This window comes from Eriocheir sinensis, unplaced genomic scaffold (genome assembly GCF_024679095.1).
Source record: "Eriocheir sinensis breed Jianghai 21 unplaced genomic scaffold, ASM2467909v1 Scaffold95, whole genome shotgun sequence".
Lineage (NCBI taxonomy): Eukaryota > Metazoa > Arthropoda > Malacostraca > Decapoda > Varunidae > Eriocheir > Eriocheir sinensis.
In genome coordinates this window covers 443,627-460,241 of record NW_026112330.1, presented here as the reverse complement: position 1 = coordinate 460,241, position 16,615 = coordinate 443,627, and the positions used below count along the sequence as shown (strand labels likewise).

The following is a 16,615-nucleotide window of genomic DNA, read 5'->3' as shown; positions in this document are numbered from 1 at the left end:
AGTGAATGTAAGTTTAGATGTTTCAGCCTATTTCGATATGGGAGGTTCCTCAGCCCCTGAATCATCTTGGTCATCCTCCTCTAAACCGATTCTAGCAAGTTGATGTCCATTCTGTAGTGTGGGCACCAAAACTGGACAGCATAATCTAAGTGTGGCCTAACTAACACTAAATAGAGTCTGAGGATGACCTCTGCACTCCTGTTGGTTACCGTCCTGTTAATAAATCCTAATACCCTGTTAGCCCTATTCCTCGCACTAATACATTGCTTCCTTAGTTTTAGGTCAGAGTTCACTAACACCCCCAAATCCCTTTCACACTCAGACCTGCCTATTGCTGTGGAGTCTAAGCTATACCCGTGTAATGGGTTGCGTGTTCCTACACTAAGTATGCTACACTTGATGTTAAAATTCATCTGGCATATCAATGACTTAGATACAGGAATTAGTAGTGATGTTAGTAAATTTGCAGATGATACCAAGATTGGTAGAGCAATTGAGTCGGATCAGGACGCTAGTATTCTCCAGGGTGAACTCAACAGATTGTATGACTGGGCGCATATATGGCAGATGGAGTTTAATGTAGGGAAGTGCAGTATTCTTAGTGTAGGTAGGAACAACCCCTCACACAACTATTGCTTAAATGACACTCTCATAAGCAGGTCTGGGTGCGAGAGGGATTTAGGGGTCTTAGTGAGCTCTGATCTCCGTCCAAGGGCACAATGCATTCAAGCTAGAAATCGAGCAAATAGGGTACTGGGATTTATTTCAAGGAGCGTAAGCAACAGAAGCCCCGAAGTCTTCCTCAAACTATATTTAGCATTAGTTAGACCTCATCTTGACTATGCGGTTCAGTTCTGGTCACCTTACTACAGAATGGATATCAAAATTTTAGAATCGGTGCAGAGGAGGATGACTAAGATGATTCAGGGGTTGAGAAACTTGCCATACGAGGAAAGACTCAAACAGTTAAACTTGCATTCTCTAGAAAGGCGAAGGGTGCGTGGAGACATGATCGAGGTTTATAAATGGATGAAGGGCTTTAATAAGGGAGACATTCATAAGGTTTTGTTGGTAAGAGAACCGGGTAGGACACGAAGTAATGGGTTTAAACTGGATAAATTCAGATTCAACAGGGACACAGGCAAAAATTGGTTTACAAATAGGGCGGTGGATGAGTGGAATAGGCTTAGCAGTCATGTGGTGAGTGCCAATACAATTGTCACATTAAAAAATAGACTAGATAAATTCATGGACAGCGATATTAGGTGGGGTTAGATACACGGGAGCTTAGGGTCAAAGGAGCTGCCTCGTACAGGCCTACCGGCCTATTGCAGACTCCTGCGTTCTTATGTTCTTATTTTCTTATTTCTCTGACCAAGCTGACAGTTTGTTGAGATCCTCCTGCAGTGCTCTAGCATCCTCCCCTTTTCCTAATAGTGCGTCCTATTTTGGTGTCATCTGGAAATTTGCCTATGTCACTAGTTATCCCATTCTCTATGTAATTGATGTATATAATGAATAAAAGCGGGCTAAAACTGAACCTTGAGGAACCCCACTGGTAACATTACCCCATTTGGATTTTTTACCGTTAATGGTAACCCTCTGTTTCCTGTCGCTAATCCACGCCTTAATCCAATCAAATACCTTCCCTCTTATCCCATGAGCCCTGACTTTATTTAAGTCTCTGGTTAGGTACCTTATCGAAGGCCTTATTAAAATCAAGATAAACCACATCATAGCTCTCATCATTGTCAGCTGCCTCGTATACTCTATTGTAAAAGGATATAAGATTAGTGAGGCACGACTTTCCTTTAATAAACCCATGCTGTGAGTCGTGAATTAAATTGTCTGTCAATATGGTCCCTAATACTATCACCTATTATTGACTCAATCATTTTACCTATAACTGACGTCAAACTAATCGGCCTATAGTTCTCCATAGAAGATTTGTCACCCTTCTTAAATATTGGAATAACGTGTGCCTGCCTCCATGAAACAGGCACCACCCTGTGTCTAGTGACTTCCTAAATACTTCTGTTAACTGCCCACTTATTTCAGTTTCACATTCCTTTATTACCCTGGGGAAAAGTTCATCTGGCCCTGGCGCCTTAGTGACTTTAAGTCTATCTATCTGTCTAATCACGAGCTCCCTACTTATGTTGATGTCGGTTAATTCTTCTACCTCTTCTCCCCCGTAGATCTGTTCTCCCTGAGGTATATCATCTACTCCTTCTTTGGTAAATACGGTTAAGAAATATCTATTTAACGCCTCGCTCATTTCCTCATCACTATCAATCAGTGATTATCCTGACTAAAGCGGCCCTATCTTATCCCTAACCTTGGTCTTATAAAGCTGAAAGAAGCCCTTCGGATTGGTCTTTGCTTCCCTGGCAATTCTAATCTCATAATTACGTTTTGCCATACGTGTGTTCTTCTTTACTGCTCTAGCTAAATCGTTGTAACTATCCCTTAGGTGAGTTTCCCCCCTTTTAATTCTAACATATAGTCCTCTTTTCCTTCCTATTTCAGTTTTTAGCCTTTCTGTCATCCATCGCGGGTAATTACCTGTTGACCTGACTTCCCTGTGAGGTATAAACTGTTTCTGTCCTAGTTTAATCTCCCTGACCAGACTATTGTACTCGCCCTCCAAGTTACTGCCCTAAGCCTTTGCAGCTGCTTTCTTAAGCCCTCATAGTCTGCCTTCCTGAAGTCGGGTATTAATGTGTTGTTACTGCTGACTCTATTCTCTCATTTAACATTAAATCTAATTTCCTTATGATCACTGTTACCTAATGAATCCCCAACCTCAATGTTGCTTATTTTGTCCTCTCTATTAGTTAACAACAAATCCAAAATATTTTCTTCCCTCGTTGGTGTTCTAATTAACTGCTTAAGGAAACTATCCTGTATCACGTCTAACAAATCCTGTGCCTCTTGATCTCCGGATAAAGTATCCCACTTTATGTTCCTATAACTGAAATCCCCAATTACACACACATTCCTATATCTTGACGCCCTACTAATTTCTTGTAAAAGGGGTTGGCTACTGTCCCTGGTAAGGTTGGGCGGTCTGTAAAGTACTCCGATGACAAGCTTCTCCTTTCTACCTATTGTTTCTACCCAGAGGGATTCTGTATTCCTTGACTGAGTTGTTAATGACACACTTAAGATTGTCCCTGATGAAGAGTGCGACCCCACCCCCCTTCCTGCCTATTCGATCTTGGTGGAGTAACTTATACCCTTCAATCTCTAATTCTGGGAGAAAGTGTCTGTCTGCAGTGTTTATCCATGACTCTGTGATCGCTATCATATCAAATTTCTCTACGCACGCCTTTCCCCTCAATAAATCTATCTTATTCCTAATACTTCTACTGTTTGTATAGTACACATTTAGACCTACCCCTTGCCTTACCCTATTATTATTACTACATTTAGTGCTCCCACTTGGTATTGCCATCTTAGGCCCCTTCTTACTTACCCTAAAAAACCCTGCAGGGCCCCCAATCCACGTTCAAGGGCATCATACAAGATCTGTACCCCCTCCCATGAAATGTGAACCCCGTCCCTCTGGTATAGGTGGTTCTTGCCAAAGAAACTGTCCCAGGCGTCGACAAATGTCCATCCATTGGCTTTGCAATAATCTGCCAATCTGCAGTTTAATGCAATAGCCCTGGACAGTCAAATGGCACCAACCCGTCGCCTTGGCAGAACCCCACACACCACAGGAACCCCGCCTTTGGACGTAACTTTTCGAAGTGCCTCCATGTAGCAACGCAGAAGCTGCTCACTACCTAACCTGACTATGTCGTTCCCTCCCACACTCAGGCAGACGATGGGTTTGACTCCCTCGCCTGACATGCACGACTCTACCCTGTCGCTGACATCCCTAATCCCCGCCCCAGGAAAACACACCCTGGTCCTACGTGTCCTATCTTTAGCACAGAAGGCCCTATCTGACAACCTGACCTGGCTATCCCCAACAACCAAAATGTTACCTCTGGGCAGGGATTTGTCATCTGCCCTCCTCTCCTTCACCTCCTGCTCCTTCACTCTCTCCATCAGCTCAGAGAGAGCCTAGAAGGAGTTGAGGCACTCCACACCCGCAGGATTGGTCCTCTTCAACCTTAAGCAGCTGCCATGGCTCTTGACTACCTGCCAGCCCCCATCATGTGACGGTGTACTATGTACATCGCCTGTCTGAGGACCTGATGAACGAAGGACTCCATTTTCCTTCCTCATGGCCTCCACAGTCCTCTCCAACTCTTCAATTCTCTCCAAGAGAGAATTTACTAGCCCAACTGTACCCCCACCGGCCCCGCCTCCTCCCTTCACTGCACCACTGTAACTCATCCCACCAGACATGGTCAACCCAAGAGCTAGCCAGAGCACGTCATATCACCTTGAGGACCTGAGCACGTCCTATCACCTTGAGGACCTGAAGTACAGGAAAGGAAGCTGCACTGGTAAGGTCCTGTTATGGGGTGGATCAAAGATTGTGTGGGGTAGAAGGAACTGAAAATGGAAGTGGATTTAGAAGTTTTGGAATACAGGGTTTTCAGGTGATGCTAAGCTATTAGAGTCAGTGCATTGGTGATGGGCAAAACAAGTTGGTGGTCTCTCCCAACAGTCACAGGGATATGAGGAGTGACTGATTCCCCATTATATAATTTTTCACATCCTCTCACCTATCAAACCATCTGACCTTTCTGTATGTCCTCATCATTGTACTTGCAGACATACATGCGAATTCATCCTCCTCACTCTCAGACAGCCTCAGCCTCGTACACGTTCCTTCTCTTGTCACGTTTTTCAAACTTGGAGATTAATTCTGAATTATCTCACACCCTCCATGATGATCTGTTCTCCCCATGGACCACAGAGCTCTCCACCACTGATACTCTTACAAAATATATTCTACCCCATGACTCTCCCTATCTACACCTGGTTTGTCACATCTAACCAGTCATCTTGCACTTCTTCATGTTATATGCCTTATATGACTGTCATCTGTACTAGGCTGCTCATTTGTCCAGTGCTCAATATCCTTATGGACACAGTGGCCCTAACGGAGGAGTAAACCCATGCAGGCTTGTCTTTAGCAGCATCTATTATGAGGATGTGCATGGCACCCAGAAAATAGGCTTGAAACACACAGTGATGCCCACTCTACAGGACTGCACTAGAATTCTATCAATACACACTTTGAGGAATCCATTGTGAGTTCCCAGGAGCTGGCCACACCATGCAAAGTGTTGCTGGCACGAAGTAATTTCTCTCATCAGTGGACAAGGGGGAGCAGAAATGCCAAGATGTTGTAAGTAATAAACATATAGGAAGAGAAGAGGTCCCAAGACAGAGCCCTCAAAAACCTCACTCCGCACCTTTCTCGGCAGGCTGTATTGATTATTGACCATTACTCATATATCTCTATTAATCAAAATTGCCTCATCCAAAGAAGTAGTCTTTCCCTGATCCCATATTTGTACATCTTCTTGAGTAGTGGACACTGTGTCATAGGCCTTGGAATAATACAAAAGTGTGAGATCAACATAAAGGTAGATGACGACCTGACTGAAATTAAGGATCAACTAATCCTCCACAGATGTATCGGGTCTGAAGCCACACTGATCCTCGTTCATAAGTTGTCAGACTGAGCAGAACCATAGATGAACTTTGTTTGAACCTGATCCATTGCTCTGGCACAAATAAATGTCAGGGAAACAAATTTGTACAACAATGAGTTGTGGTTAGAGCCTTTCTTAAATACTAGTGTTACTGAGGACTTTTTTTCATTTAAGAGGAGGCTTGCAAGTCTGGAAATGAAGAATATTACCTGATAGTATATGTTAGGTTGCTTTACCCACTGAACTAGTCCCAGTGAAGCAAAACACTGATAGAATAATTCATCATTCATCAATAGGCCACAATTGTGTGTGCCACTGGCCAATCTGATGGAAGGTAGGTTAGGTAAGTTAAAATCTTTCATCATAAAGATTTCTTAGCTAAGGCAGAAATCAAGTAAGATATCCAGAAAGTGGACATTTCTACAATCCATGTAAAAAGGTGGAAAATAATTTTATTGTATATTTTTATTTTTATGTCCCTTAAATTCTCTTGAACTAAAGACCTAGAAGCAGCCTCAGATTAGCATCATGGAGAGAAAGTTTTCTAGATAAGCCTTCAGTCGGGAGCTGTTTTACTGAGTCACAGAGACTTGACAATCTATCAGAGAGAGACCTAACAGCAGAGCAGAGAGCCAGGACCATTTCCTGATAGCTGTCTGGAGGCTTCCTGCTGGCCAGAACCATAGGAGCCACCGGCAGACAGTCGAGAATGTCCAGGGGATCACAGACTATGGCATCATCTTCAAGTGGTGGCAAGCATGCACAACACAGCTCTGTTCCTGCACCATCTTGCACAGTGTATCAAAACATGCAATATTTGCCTTGGGGACAAGTGGTTTGCCAGTAGACGACAGGGCTGGGGGTTGGGCACAGGGAAACTGAGGACAAACAGGAAGGGATACAAGTCCTTGCAACCCAATTTCTTTATTTGTCTCTCTTTGTCAACCTCAGGTAGGCACCAGCCACCAGTTACAGAACCAAGGCTCACAGTAAGGGTATGGCACAACCCACAAACACGTACGGCAGACACTCTGTACCTCGCCAGTGGCAAGAAAGTCTTGTCTCAGTACATGTTTGGGGCCACAGTATTTGACAACAGGTGGTGTTTTCTTTGATCATACTTCATAGGATCACTTCTATAGTATGACAGCCAAGTTCCCTGACCGAAACTTGGAGTGACTATACAATAATACAACACAGTAATAGTACCAACCCTCACATATGCAAGTGAAACGTGGGCCTGGAATGAAAGTCAGAGGTCTAGAGTGCAGGCAGTGGAAATGAGTTATTTGAGGAGTGCTTGTGGTGTGAGAAGAATGGATGGAATGAGTAATGAAAGTGTGTACGAGCATTTTGGAATGTGTCATAGGGGTGAAGGGAAGAAGTGTGGAGTGGTGGAAGAAGTGAAGCTACAGACCTTGAAGTGGTTTGGCCACATGAAGCGAATGGAGGAGAGTAAGATGACCAGAAGGGTGTATGTGAGTGAGATAGAGGGAGGGAATGCTGGAGGACGACCTTCAGTGAAATGGAGGGATAGGGTGCAAGAGTATGTTTGGGAGAGGGGGGAAAGATCTTTGAGAAACTTTCAGCAGGCAAGGAGGGAGTATCTGGATAGAGAAAGATAGAAGCTCTTCTGCCGTGGCCATCCCTTGGTGGGAGCTCCTAGGAGCAGGCGTTGATGAAATGATGATGATGATGATGATGTTTTCTTTCATTTGTAGTTTTTCAATTTTATTTACGATGTTGGCTCCATATAAGATTGATGGCAAGCAGACAGTTTTTGAAAAAGTTTTCCCTATGGTTATTTTGTGGCCGCTTTTAGTCGTTATGGAGTATCTCTTATCGTTTCATTTTTAGCTTTCTCACAATAACTCTGGTCATCCACACCCTAAGGTATTTGTACTTACACTTCTGCTCCAAATAACTCTTGCCAGTTCTCTGCGATTTATCTCTAACATCCTCTGACCTATTTACTGTCATACTAACTTTGCTTCCCTTGTTGCTAAATCCCACTCCAAAGTCTCTTCAACATACTCAGTTATCACATTTAATAGTCTTTGGAGATCTTATGTCGACTCACTCATAACTCTCACATCATCTGCATATAACAAAGTACATATATTTTCATCACCAGTACTCACTCCAGCATTCATTAGTCTCATCCTGACTGCCCCTTCCCCTGTGTATAAACTAACTAAGGCTGGTGACAGCATGCATCCTTGCCCTGCACCTCTCCTGCTCATCAACCATTGTCTGTGTTTGTTTCCTGGTCTATTTTGCTCTTGTTTTCATACATTCTTTTCAGAATATTTGCTATCTTCTTGGCCAACCCAATCTATCTAAGATTTCACATTTCTTGTTCACAAATCCTATCCTATGATTTCTCTTTATTTTATGGTACACACTTACAACTGCTTTAATTGACCTATTCCATACCTATTTCTTTAACACACAATTATAGTTGGTACTCCTACTGTCTTGTGCACGGTTCCCTTATTCATTTTACACTAAAATCATTTTGAAAGTGCACATGCTCATTTCACGTCATTCACGCACCTGTGCTATTTCTTCTCAACCCTGTAATAGTTAAGAACACTTTCTTTAAAGCAGGGTTGTCAAAAACCAGTGGTTTAAAAAAAAACGGTTTTTTTTGGTTTAAACCAGTTTTTTTGGTTTAAACCATGTTTTTTTTTGGGGGGGTTAAACCACATAGATTTTTTTCCAGTTTTTTTTTTTTTTTTATTATTTTTTTTTTTTTACGTTGTGGCCTATTGCGCCGGTAGGCTTCTTCCCGGTGGATCCTGATGGTCGGTCCAAGGCTTCTTTCCGGTGGGTCCTGATGGTCGGCCCAGCCCAGTGTTTATAGGGGCGCCATCTTGCATTGGCTCATGCTGCCCTCCCGGAGCTCATCTTTGATCATAGAATCTAGAGTCCGGGTTGATAGGTGGTCTTCTGGACAGCATGTGGGTAGTTTTAAGCCACTCGGCGACGGCTGAAAAATCCCAGCTTGGTGGCACCGGTCAGGGATTGAACTCGCGTCCTCCTGAACGCGTAATTCTATCCGTATATACATATATGATTTTGAAAAGGAATTATAGATAAATTTAGAGACGGATTTAGCAATATTTTCATTTGATCTTCATACAATCTGTAAAAGAGGCAAAATGCAGCTTCTCTAAATGCTTTTTATTTGCAATGTTAAAGAGTAGTAAAACATGAAAGACCTCTTCTAATTTTCCAATAGCATGCTACAAAAACAGTTGTAGAAAAAAGAGAGAGAGAGAGAGAGAAAATTACATAAAATAACATAGAAAATCAGACCACACAGACCCCATGGTCCATGCGATGGTGTGGAATGTGGAGAGACTGGACAGTGCTTAATTGGAAACAAGATATGAAAGACCAAAATTGTGTTTTAACTAAGCCAGAGTGAGGGAGGCCGCTGTGAGGGACGCGCAAGTTTCGCGCGAAAACGGGTCCTTTGTAAGGGTCTTGGCTTGTAACTCCCAAGAAAAGGCTAAGATAATACGCATTTGAAAGATGTGCAAGTCTTAAAAGTGTTGAAATAATGCAACGTGTGCGTGTGTATATATATATATATATATATATATATATATATATATATATATATATATATATATATATATATATATATATATATATATATATATATATATATATATATATGTGTGTGTGTGTGTGTGTGTGTGTATATGTGTATATATATATATATATATATATATATATATATATATATATATATATATATATATATATATATATGTGTGTGTGTGTGTGTGTGTGTGTGTCTGTGTGTATATATATATATATCTATATATATATATATATATATATATATATATATATATATATATATATATATATATATATATATATATATATATATATATATATATATATATATATATATATATATATATATATATATATATGTACCAAAATTACGTTTTCAGTTACTTTAAAGTTACAGCATTTGAATAGAGATTTGAGTTTACCAACTGACGTTTTCATCCTGGGCCCGGATTCATCAATCTTACCAACCACGCCTCTGGTATCTCTCGCATTTACCGGAGCGCTACCAGAGCTGCGGCATCTTTCAACCACGGCATTCATCAACGGCATGGTAACGCTCCGGTAACTCGCACCCTAGCAACGATTGGTTGGGCTGGATAGCCAATCACGTGCGACCTTTCATAATGTATTTGGGCTTTCACGTGTCGTTTGCTTACTAAGGCACAGACTTCAAAATCAAGACATGTGTATTGTACAGAGGTAAATACTGCCTTAAAACAAATAATTAGCGTTGTAATCCCTCAATAAGATGTGTTTTTCACGAATGAAGGCACATTACTTGTATATTTATCTTTGAAATAAAAATATAATCGCTTATACAATATTCTGCACGTTTCTGTATGTTACCTCCATAGTTTCCGTCATTTGGTGAGCATTCTGTTGCATATGGATAATAATGATGAAGGTTCGGCGACGCAAACGCCAGAAGCGCGCCTCACTTTCAAAACATGGCGTCAGCTGTGAAAAGAAGGCGGCCCAATTTCTCAAACGAGGAAATTTTAGCCCTCATCACAGGGGTGAGGCAAAGGTGGGAGACCATCACAGGGCCTCTGTCCTCTTGCGTCACCGCTGCAGCCAAGCAACGAGCTTGGGAAGCTGTGGTGGAGGAGGTCAACGCCGTGAGTGGAGTTGGGCGCAGCGTGGAGGAGGTGCGCATGAAGTTCTCCGACTTCAAGCGCCACACTAAGAAGTTGGGAGAATTAAGACGTGAGGCGACTAGCACAGGTGAGAATATATCTTCTGTAGTGTTCTAAAAAGCAGTGAACAGTCATGGAGGAACAGTTCTCCAGCCTGTAATAGATTTCACATTTTTGAAATTTGGTTCCTTATTACCTTATTAACTTTTATTATCTGATGTTCCTGATTCATTTGTATATTATGCTATACAACAAAGCTCGTTCTGATGTTCCTGGCAACATTGGGAGGCATATTGGAGTGTCTCGGTGTTAACAAACTTATTAACTTTGTTGAAGTTAACTGCAATAATGTTTGTGTTATACATTTCATTGAATTTAATCTGTATATAATAATAGTATATTTTCCTCTTTGTAGCTTTTCTGATAACTCAAATTTAATGTAGTTTTTTATGTTCTTTGTCCTTCAATAGAAGTAGCCATCATGGGTGACTTTACCTCTAATTCCTTGGTACCAGAGAGAACACCGGTCAGTAAGAAAATACTCCACTTCATGAACAATTTGTGGACTGCTTCACTTCTTAGGGTCTTCACTGGTGGATCTCTGCCCCGACCATGTTTCATCTTGTAACATACTGGATTTGGATGGGGCTAGAGTAGGAGATGTACCTAGATATATTGGGCAATTTTCCCAAATTTGGTCACTGTCTGCTAATCTTCCAGTAATATTTCCAGACCAGTCAGTAGGGAAGTTAGCTCTAATTGGCTAAATATGAATGGTATAGTGGTAAATTCAACATAATTAGCTTCTTATGGCATGATAGTGATTGATTATGAAATCTGCAACAGCTGTGTTATGCCACATTATCTAGACTGAAGCTCTCAACAAGTCGTCCTTGCCTTGGAACATTTCAAGTACCTTAAGGACAGGTACTGAAACTACTTTTTGTATTTTCAGTTGGCCCTTGATAGATCCCTCATCAATAAGATGAAAAGTTCCCCAAAATCCTTTAATCATTATATTAGAATAAAAAACTTAGCACTCATTCTGTGGGTCCTCTTAGACTAGCTAAAGGTTATGCAACCGCTGAATGTGAGTAATGGCAGACATTCACTAGAAAGTTTTCTTGTTTATATTACTCATGAATTAAATACCCCTTTCTCCTATCAACTGTCTGACTCTTCCGTCACTAACATAACTATTTCCTTTGAAGTGGTAAGGCAAAGACTATCTTCTCTAGACATTAATTCTATCATGGGTCATGATGGTTTTCATCGCTGTCTTTGCAGTCCCTCATCCCTCTATTAAAAACATCTAACTTATAGGGTTTATATGTTAACAAACACAGATAACTGTTTATATCACTAATTATTGTTTTTCAAATATTAGAATAATGCATAAAGAGGTAATAAGTTAATATTTTAGCAGTGATAAGTTAGTGCCGTCACTATGCCAGGGGCCACTTTTGCGGCACTTTGGTGGAAATAGCTGTCTATTTTGGCAAAGACAGGTATAACAGTGTTGGGGCAGTTATTCAGGTAATGATTCAGAATAAGTTTAAGCATAACTGCATTGCCATGTACTATTTTTTTACAAAATTGTACAGGTGGTGGCTCTGTTCAAACAGACACCCTCACCGATGCTGAGGAGGCCATGGCGCAGGTGCTGGACCCTGCAGTTGTAGCGGGTGTGGGATCTGGTTTAGAATCAGATCCTCGTCCAACACCTTCTGTGTCTGCAGGTAAATTATGTTATGAAATGTACTTCATGGTAATCTTTGTATTTGGTAACCTACGTAACATTAGTCTTTATGACAAGTGCCACTAACTTGATATATTTCACCATAAAAAAATTCAATAATGTAGTGAAAAATCTTGAAATGTTTGTCATTAAGTGCTGGGAATTGAACTCAGGCCTTCATAATAGTAGTCAGCAGGGCAGCAACCCAACTGAGCCAGTGATGAGCTAAAAAGTCACTATGCCAGGGGCCACTTCTGCGGCACTTGCCGTAACACCCCAGCCCCACACTGTGGACTCCGTATTAAGGAAAAGTGACCCCACTCATCAGTTGCTCTAAGGGCATGGGTTCAATTTCCCATAACTTTTGTTGTTTATCTTGATTTTTTTACACATTCATTTGTTTTATTTGGTATATGTTATGTTATTTTATTGCTTTGCCCACTAACTCTTGATTTCCAGAGAAACTTAATTATGAAATAAACTTCCACCTTCAGTGGTTCAGTGCAACACAACTGATTTAAAAATCAACTTGACCTTTTCACCTTCATGTTTGCTAAGGCAGAAATTGCAAAGCTTTTACATAGTTTCAATTGGGTTTAAGGAGAGACCACCATTCTGCATAGTCTGTGTGGTCTGAACATATATATCTTAAGTTGGGCAGACATATTTGTTTAGGTTTTCCTAAAATTCCTCGCTACTCATAATCAAAGCACAAAATAAATCATACCATGTTGAATTACTCTTATCATAATGATTTTTTACGTACAGCTGCTGCAGACACAGAAGTGTGTAGAATCTTCCTTTCGGAGGATTCTATGACACCCGCACTTCTGCAAGGCCCATCACAGCCCCCTCCTCACCATCCCCGCCCTACTCCTACTCACCAGCTGGCCCCTGAATTGGCACCTGTCCACCGTGCCCCAGAAACTCAATCTCCCCCTGATGTAGGAGCGGCACCTCACGCTTCCACCAGAAGACACAAGAGGGTTGATCCACCAGTTGGGCCAAAAATGATGGAAATTCAAGAAGATATCCTTCTTGAAGTGAGGAGGCTGAGTGGTACTATGGACAAGGTAGCTGCAGCCTTGGAAAAAATTGCAGTTACCTTGTCAAAATAAGGTGACAGGTCCAATTAGGTAGGTTTTTATTAAATGGGTTTCTTTAGTTAGAAACAAAACATAGTCAACCTTTTTTTTATTTTGCCTTTGTAGCATAACATGAATTATACCATAATCCACTCTGTTAAGGTGGATCCCTAGATCTTACCTTAGTATATTAAGACACTGCTGACTGGCTGTTGGCAGGGAGGGTATCTGACAATTTTGACTCCAAAACACTATTCTATAATCAAGAAATATTAGTATTCCTTTACTTAGCTCATCTGATATAGATAAGTTTATTTTCTTGATAACATTGGAATAAGCAGTGATTCCACAACTATTAACACAATTTTCCGTCCTCAATTGTTAATAATTACGGTGAGTAGAAGTCAGAGAACAACATTTAATGATAATATATACTTTAATTTTTTATCAATATTTCCAGCCATTGTGGATTCACAGCTGAAGTGAATGGACTATAGGTATAAAAACATTCTAAATCAATCAGTCAAAGTGTCTGCCCTTCCATTTCTCAAGTATTAATATTCCTTTTGAATAAAAAAGTCTTTCCTTTTGTTAATGCAGCAATTATTTTGCACACATACGTATGCAAAAAGACACCAATACAGTAAAAGTCCAATCATCCGAAAATCGCAGTGGTATGAATTTGTAGTTTGTATAATTTAAAGTGACTTAGAAGAAATGTTAAAATGAAAAACATTACAAAAAAATACATAGAAACGCCAAAGGTGCCAAGCCGTGGGTACAAGAGACAGAAGACTCAGGCGAGGTGTAAATTAAGTCTAGGTGTTGCCCTAATGTACAGGTATCATCTATAATCTATCTATCTATCTATCTATCTATCTATCTATATCTATATCTATCTATCTATATCTATATCTATATCTATATATATATATATATATATATATATATATATATATATATATATATATGTATATATGTATATATGTGTGTGTGTGTGTGTGTGTGTGTGTGTGTGTGTGTGTGTGTGTGTGTGTGTGCAGAATGTATGGTGCAATTGCTGTTCTATATAGTGTCAGAATGTTTAGTTGAGGTCAGGTTGTTTTGGGTGAGGAGACAGCATGAGGAACATTGCTGACAGCAACGCCACCACCCTCAGAGCAAAACAAGCCAGGAGGTTGTTCAGGGTGGAGACAGCATGAGAAATGTTGCTGATGACGACACCACCGCCCTGAGAGCCGCCAGCGAGAGAGAAGAACAAACCGGGTGTCTTGAGATGGCAGGGCTTCTGTTTTAAGTGCTTGGGCTTTGTGGCGACTCACACTTTTCACTGAGATGTATATACATGCAAGTTTGTATAATATATTTTTAACTGTCTTTTAGGTACATGTAGGTTAGAATTATAATATACAAACTTACATGTATATACAGTTTCAGTGACATGAGTGAGGAGTCACCACAAATCCTGAGCACCCAAAACAGAAACCCTGCCACCTCAGTCTCCCGGTTTGTTCTTCTCTCTCACTGGTGGCTGTCAGGGCGGTGGTGTTGTCATCAGCAACATACATCACGCTGTCACTGGTGGCTGTCAGGGCGGTGGTGTTGTCATCAGCAACATACATCACGCTGTCTCCACCCTAAACAACCTGACCTTGTCCAAGCATTGTGACACTAAACAGAGCAGCAATTGCACCATATATTACATACACCTCAGTATACATGATACCTGCATATTAGTACCTTACATACCATCACCAAACAAGTTATGCAAAGACAAAGTATGCATGTATGCTATTGCATAACATTTGTGTCAGTAGAAGAATTCAATTAAATGAGCCTTTAGTAAAAGAGATTGAAAACATGGAAAATGATGCCAACAAGGGAAATGAAGACACAGGAACCAACCAACAACACTGTCTATGAAAAGAGATTATCAATCAAACCCCTTCGTCGAGCCTGCCCTGTGTCTTCATTTCCCCTGTAGGCATCATTTTCCATATTTTCAATCTCTAGTAAAGGTTCATTTAATTGAATTCTTCTACTGACACAAATATTATGCAATAGCATACATACACATTCCAACCAACAACCCTGTCTATGAAAAGACATTGTCAATCAGACCCCTTCGTCGAGCCTGCCCTGTGACTTCATTTCCTCTGTAGGCATAATTTTCCATGTTTTCAATCTCTTGTACTAAAGGCTCATTTAATTGAATTCTTCTACTGATACAAATATTATGCAATAGCGTACATGCAATTGCAATTTTGGCACACTTGACTGGGTCATACTGAAGGCTGCCACCTGACCCATGCAAGCAACGGAACCGAGATTTTAATACCCCAAAAGTCTGTTCCACCACAACACGTGTCCTAGAGTGGCTGCGGTTATAGGCACGATGAGCATCAGTTGTTGGTTGGCTCACTGGTGTCATTAGGAAGGGCTCTAGAGGATAACCAGAATCACCTGCAAGGATCAGAATATAAACTAATTTTTCATCTAACATCATCTTTGCAGTGGTTGTTTTTGTTAAGGGAAAGTTAACCAGCTCCTTAATGCTTTCATCCCTTAAGCTGGTGAATTCTGGAACAGCCTTTTTCTGTTTGTATATCTTCCTGTCTACTACTTAAGCTCTTTCAAAAGGGTAGTATTAAGACACTATTATCTACAATGGGACCACACGCTGTAGCTGCGTGTGGCCTCAAAGTTCATTTACAGCACATTGAGCCTGCGGTGAAAAAGATCCCATTACTTCCAAGGCATTGTGCTAGGGTGACATCCAGTTTACATCAGTTTACCTTCCCCAATCTTCCTCAGGTACCCATTTATCGTCCAGCCCAAAAGCGAGGATGAACAGCCACTGCACCTTAAAGGATCCCTCCACAGATGCCTCCTCAGCCCCTCCCTTAGGACCATCCAGCAGACCTCCACACCCAGCACCACCAACATGGCCAACCACTCCGTCCAGCACCACTGTCTTTTAACATCTAAGTTTTACTTTCTACTGGAAGTATGCCAACATGCAGCCTGTGCCTAAGACGGGTGACCATTCCAATCCTTCAGACTACAAAAGACCTTCCCAACAGAAACTACACGATTCCAGGATGGAGGCTGCAGAATGCTCAACTTCATACCTTACTATCACTTCCAATTAAGCCAAGCCCTTCAACGCCTCTAAAACTTCCAAACACTTATCCCCCATTCTTCAATAACACTCAGCTGTCACCTACAATAAACATCCTCGGTCTATCCTTAACTCAAAATCTCAACTGGAAACTTCACATCTCCTCTCTTACTTAATCAGCTTCCTTGAGGTTGGGCTTTCTGTATCATCTCTGCCAGTTCTTTTATCCTCCCAAATGATATCTATATACAGGGGCCTTGTCTGCCCTATTATGCAGTATACATTTCATAATGTTCCTTACTCTTTGTCTCTTTCCA

General features: G+C 41.0%; 1 long non-coding RNA gene across 1 annotated transcript; it reads left to right on the top strand.

Moving 5' to 3' along the window:
• The first annotated feature begins 11,972 nt into the window (after positions 1-11,972).
• On the top strand, positions 11,973-16,324 carry LOC126994996 (uncharacterized). Its single transcript, XR_007749773.1, has 3 exons — positions 11,973-12,093; positions 12,861-13,228; positions 15,992-16,324. It is a non-coding gene; the product is annotated as an uncharacterized LOC126994996 (long non-coding RNA).
• Positions 16,325-16,615: the final 291 nt, after the last annotated feature.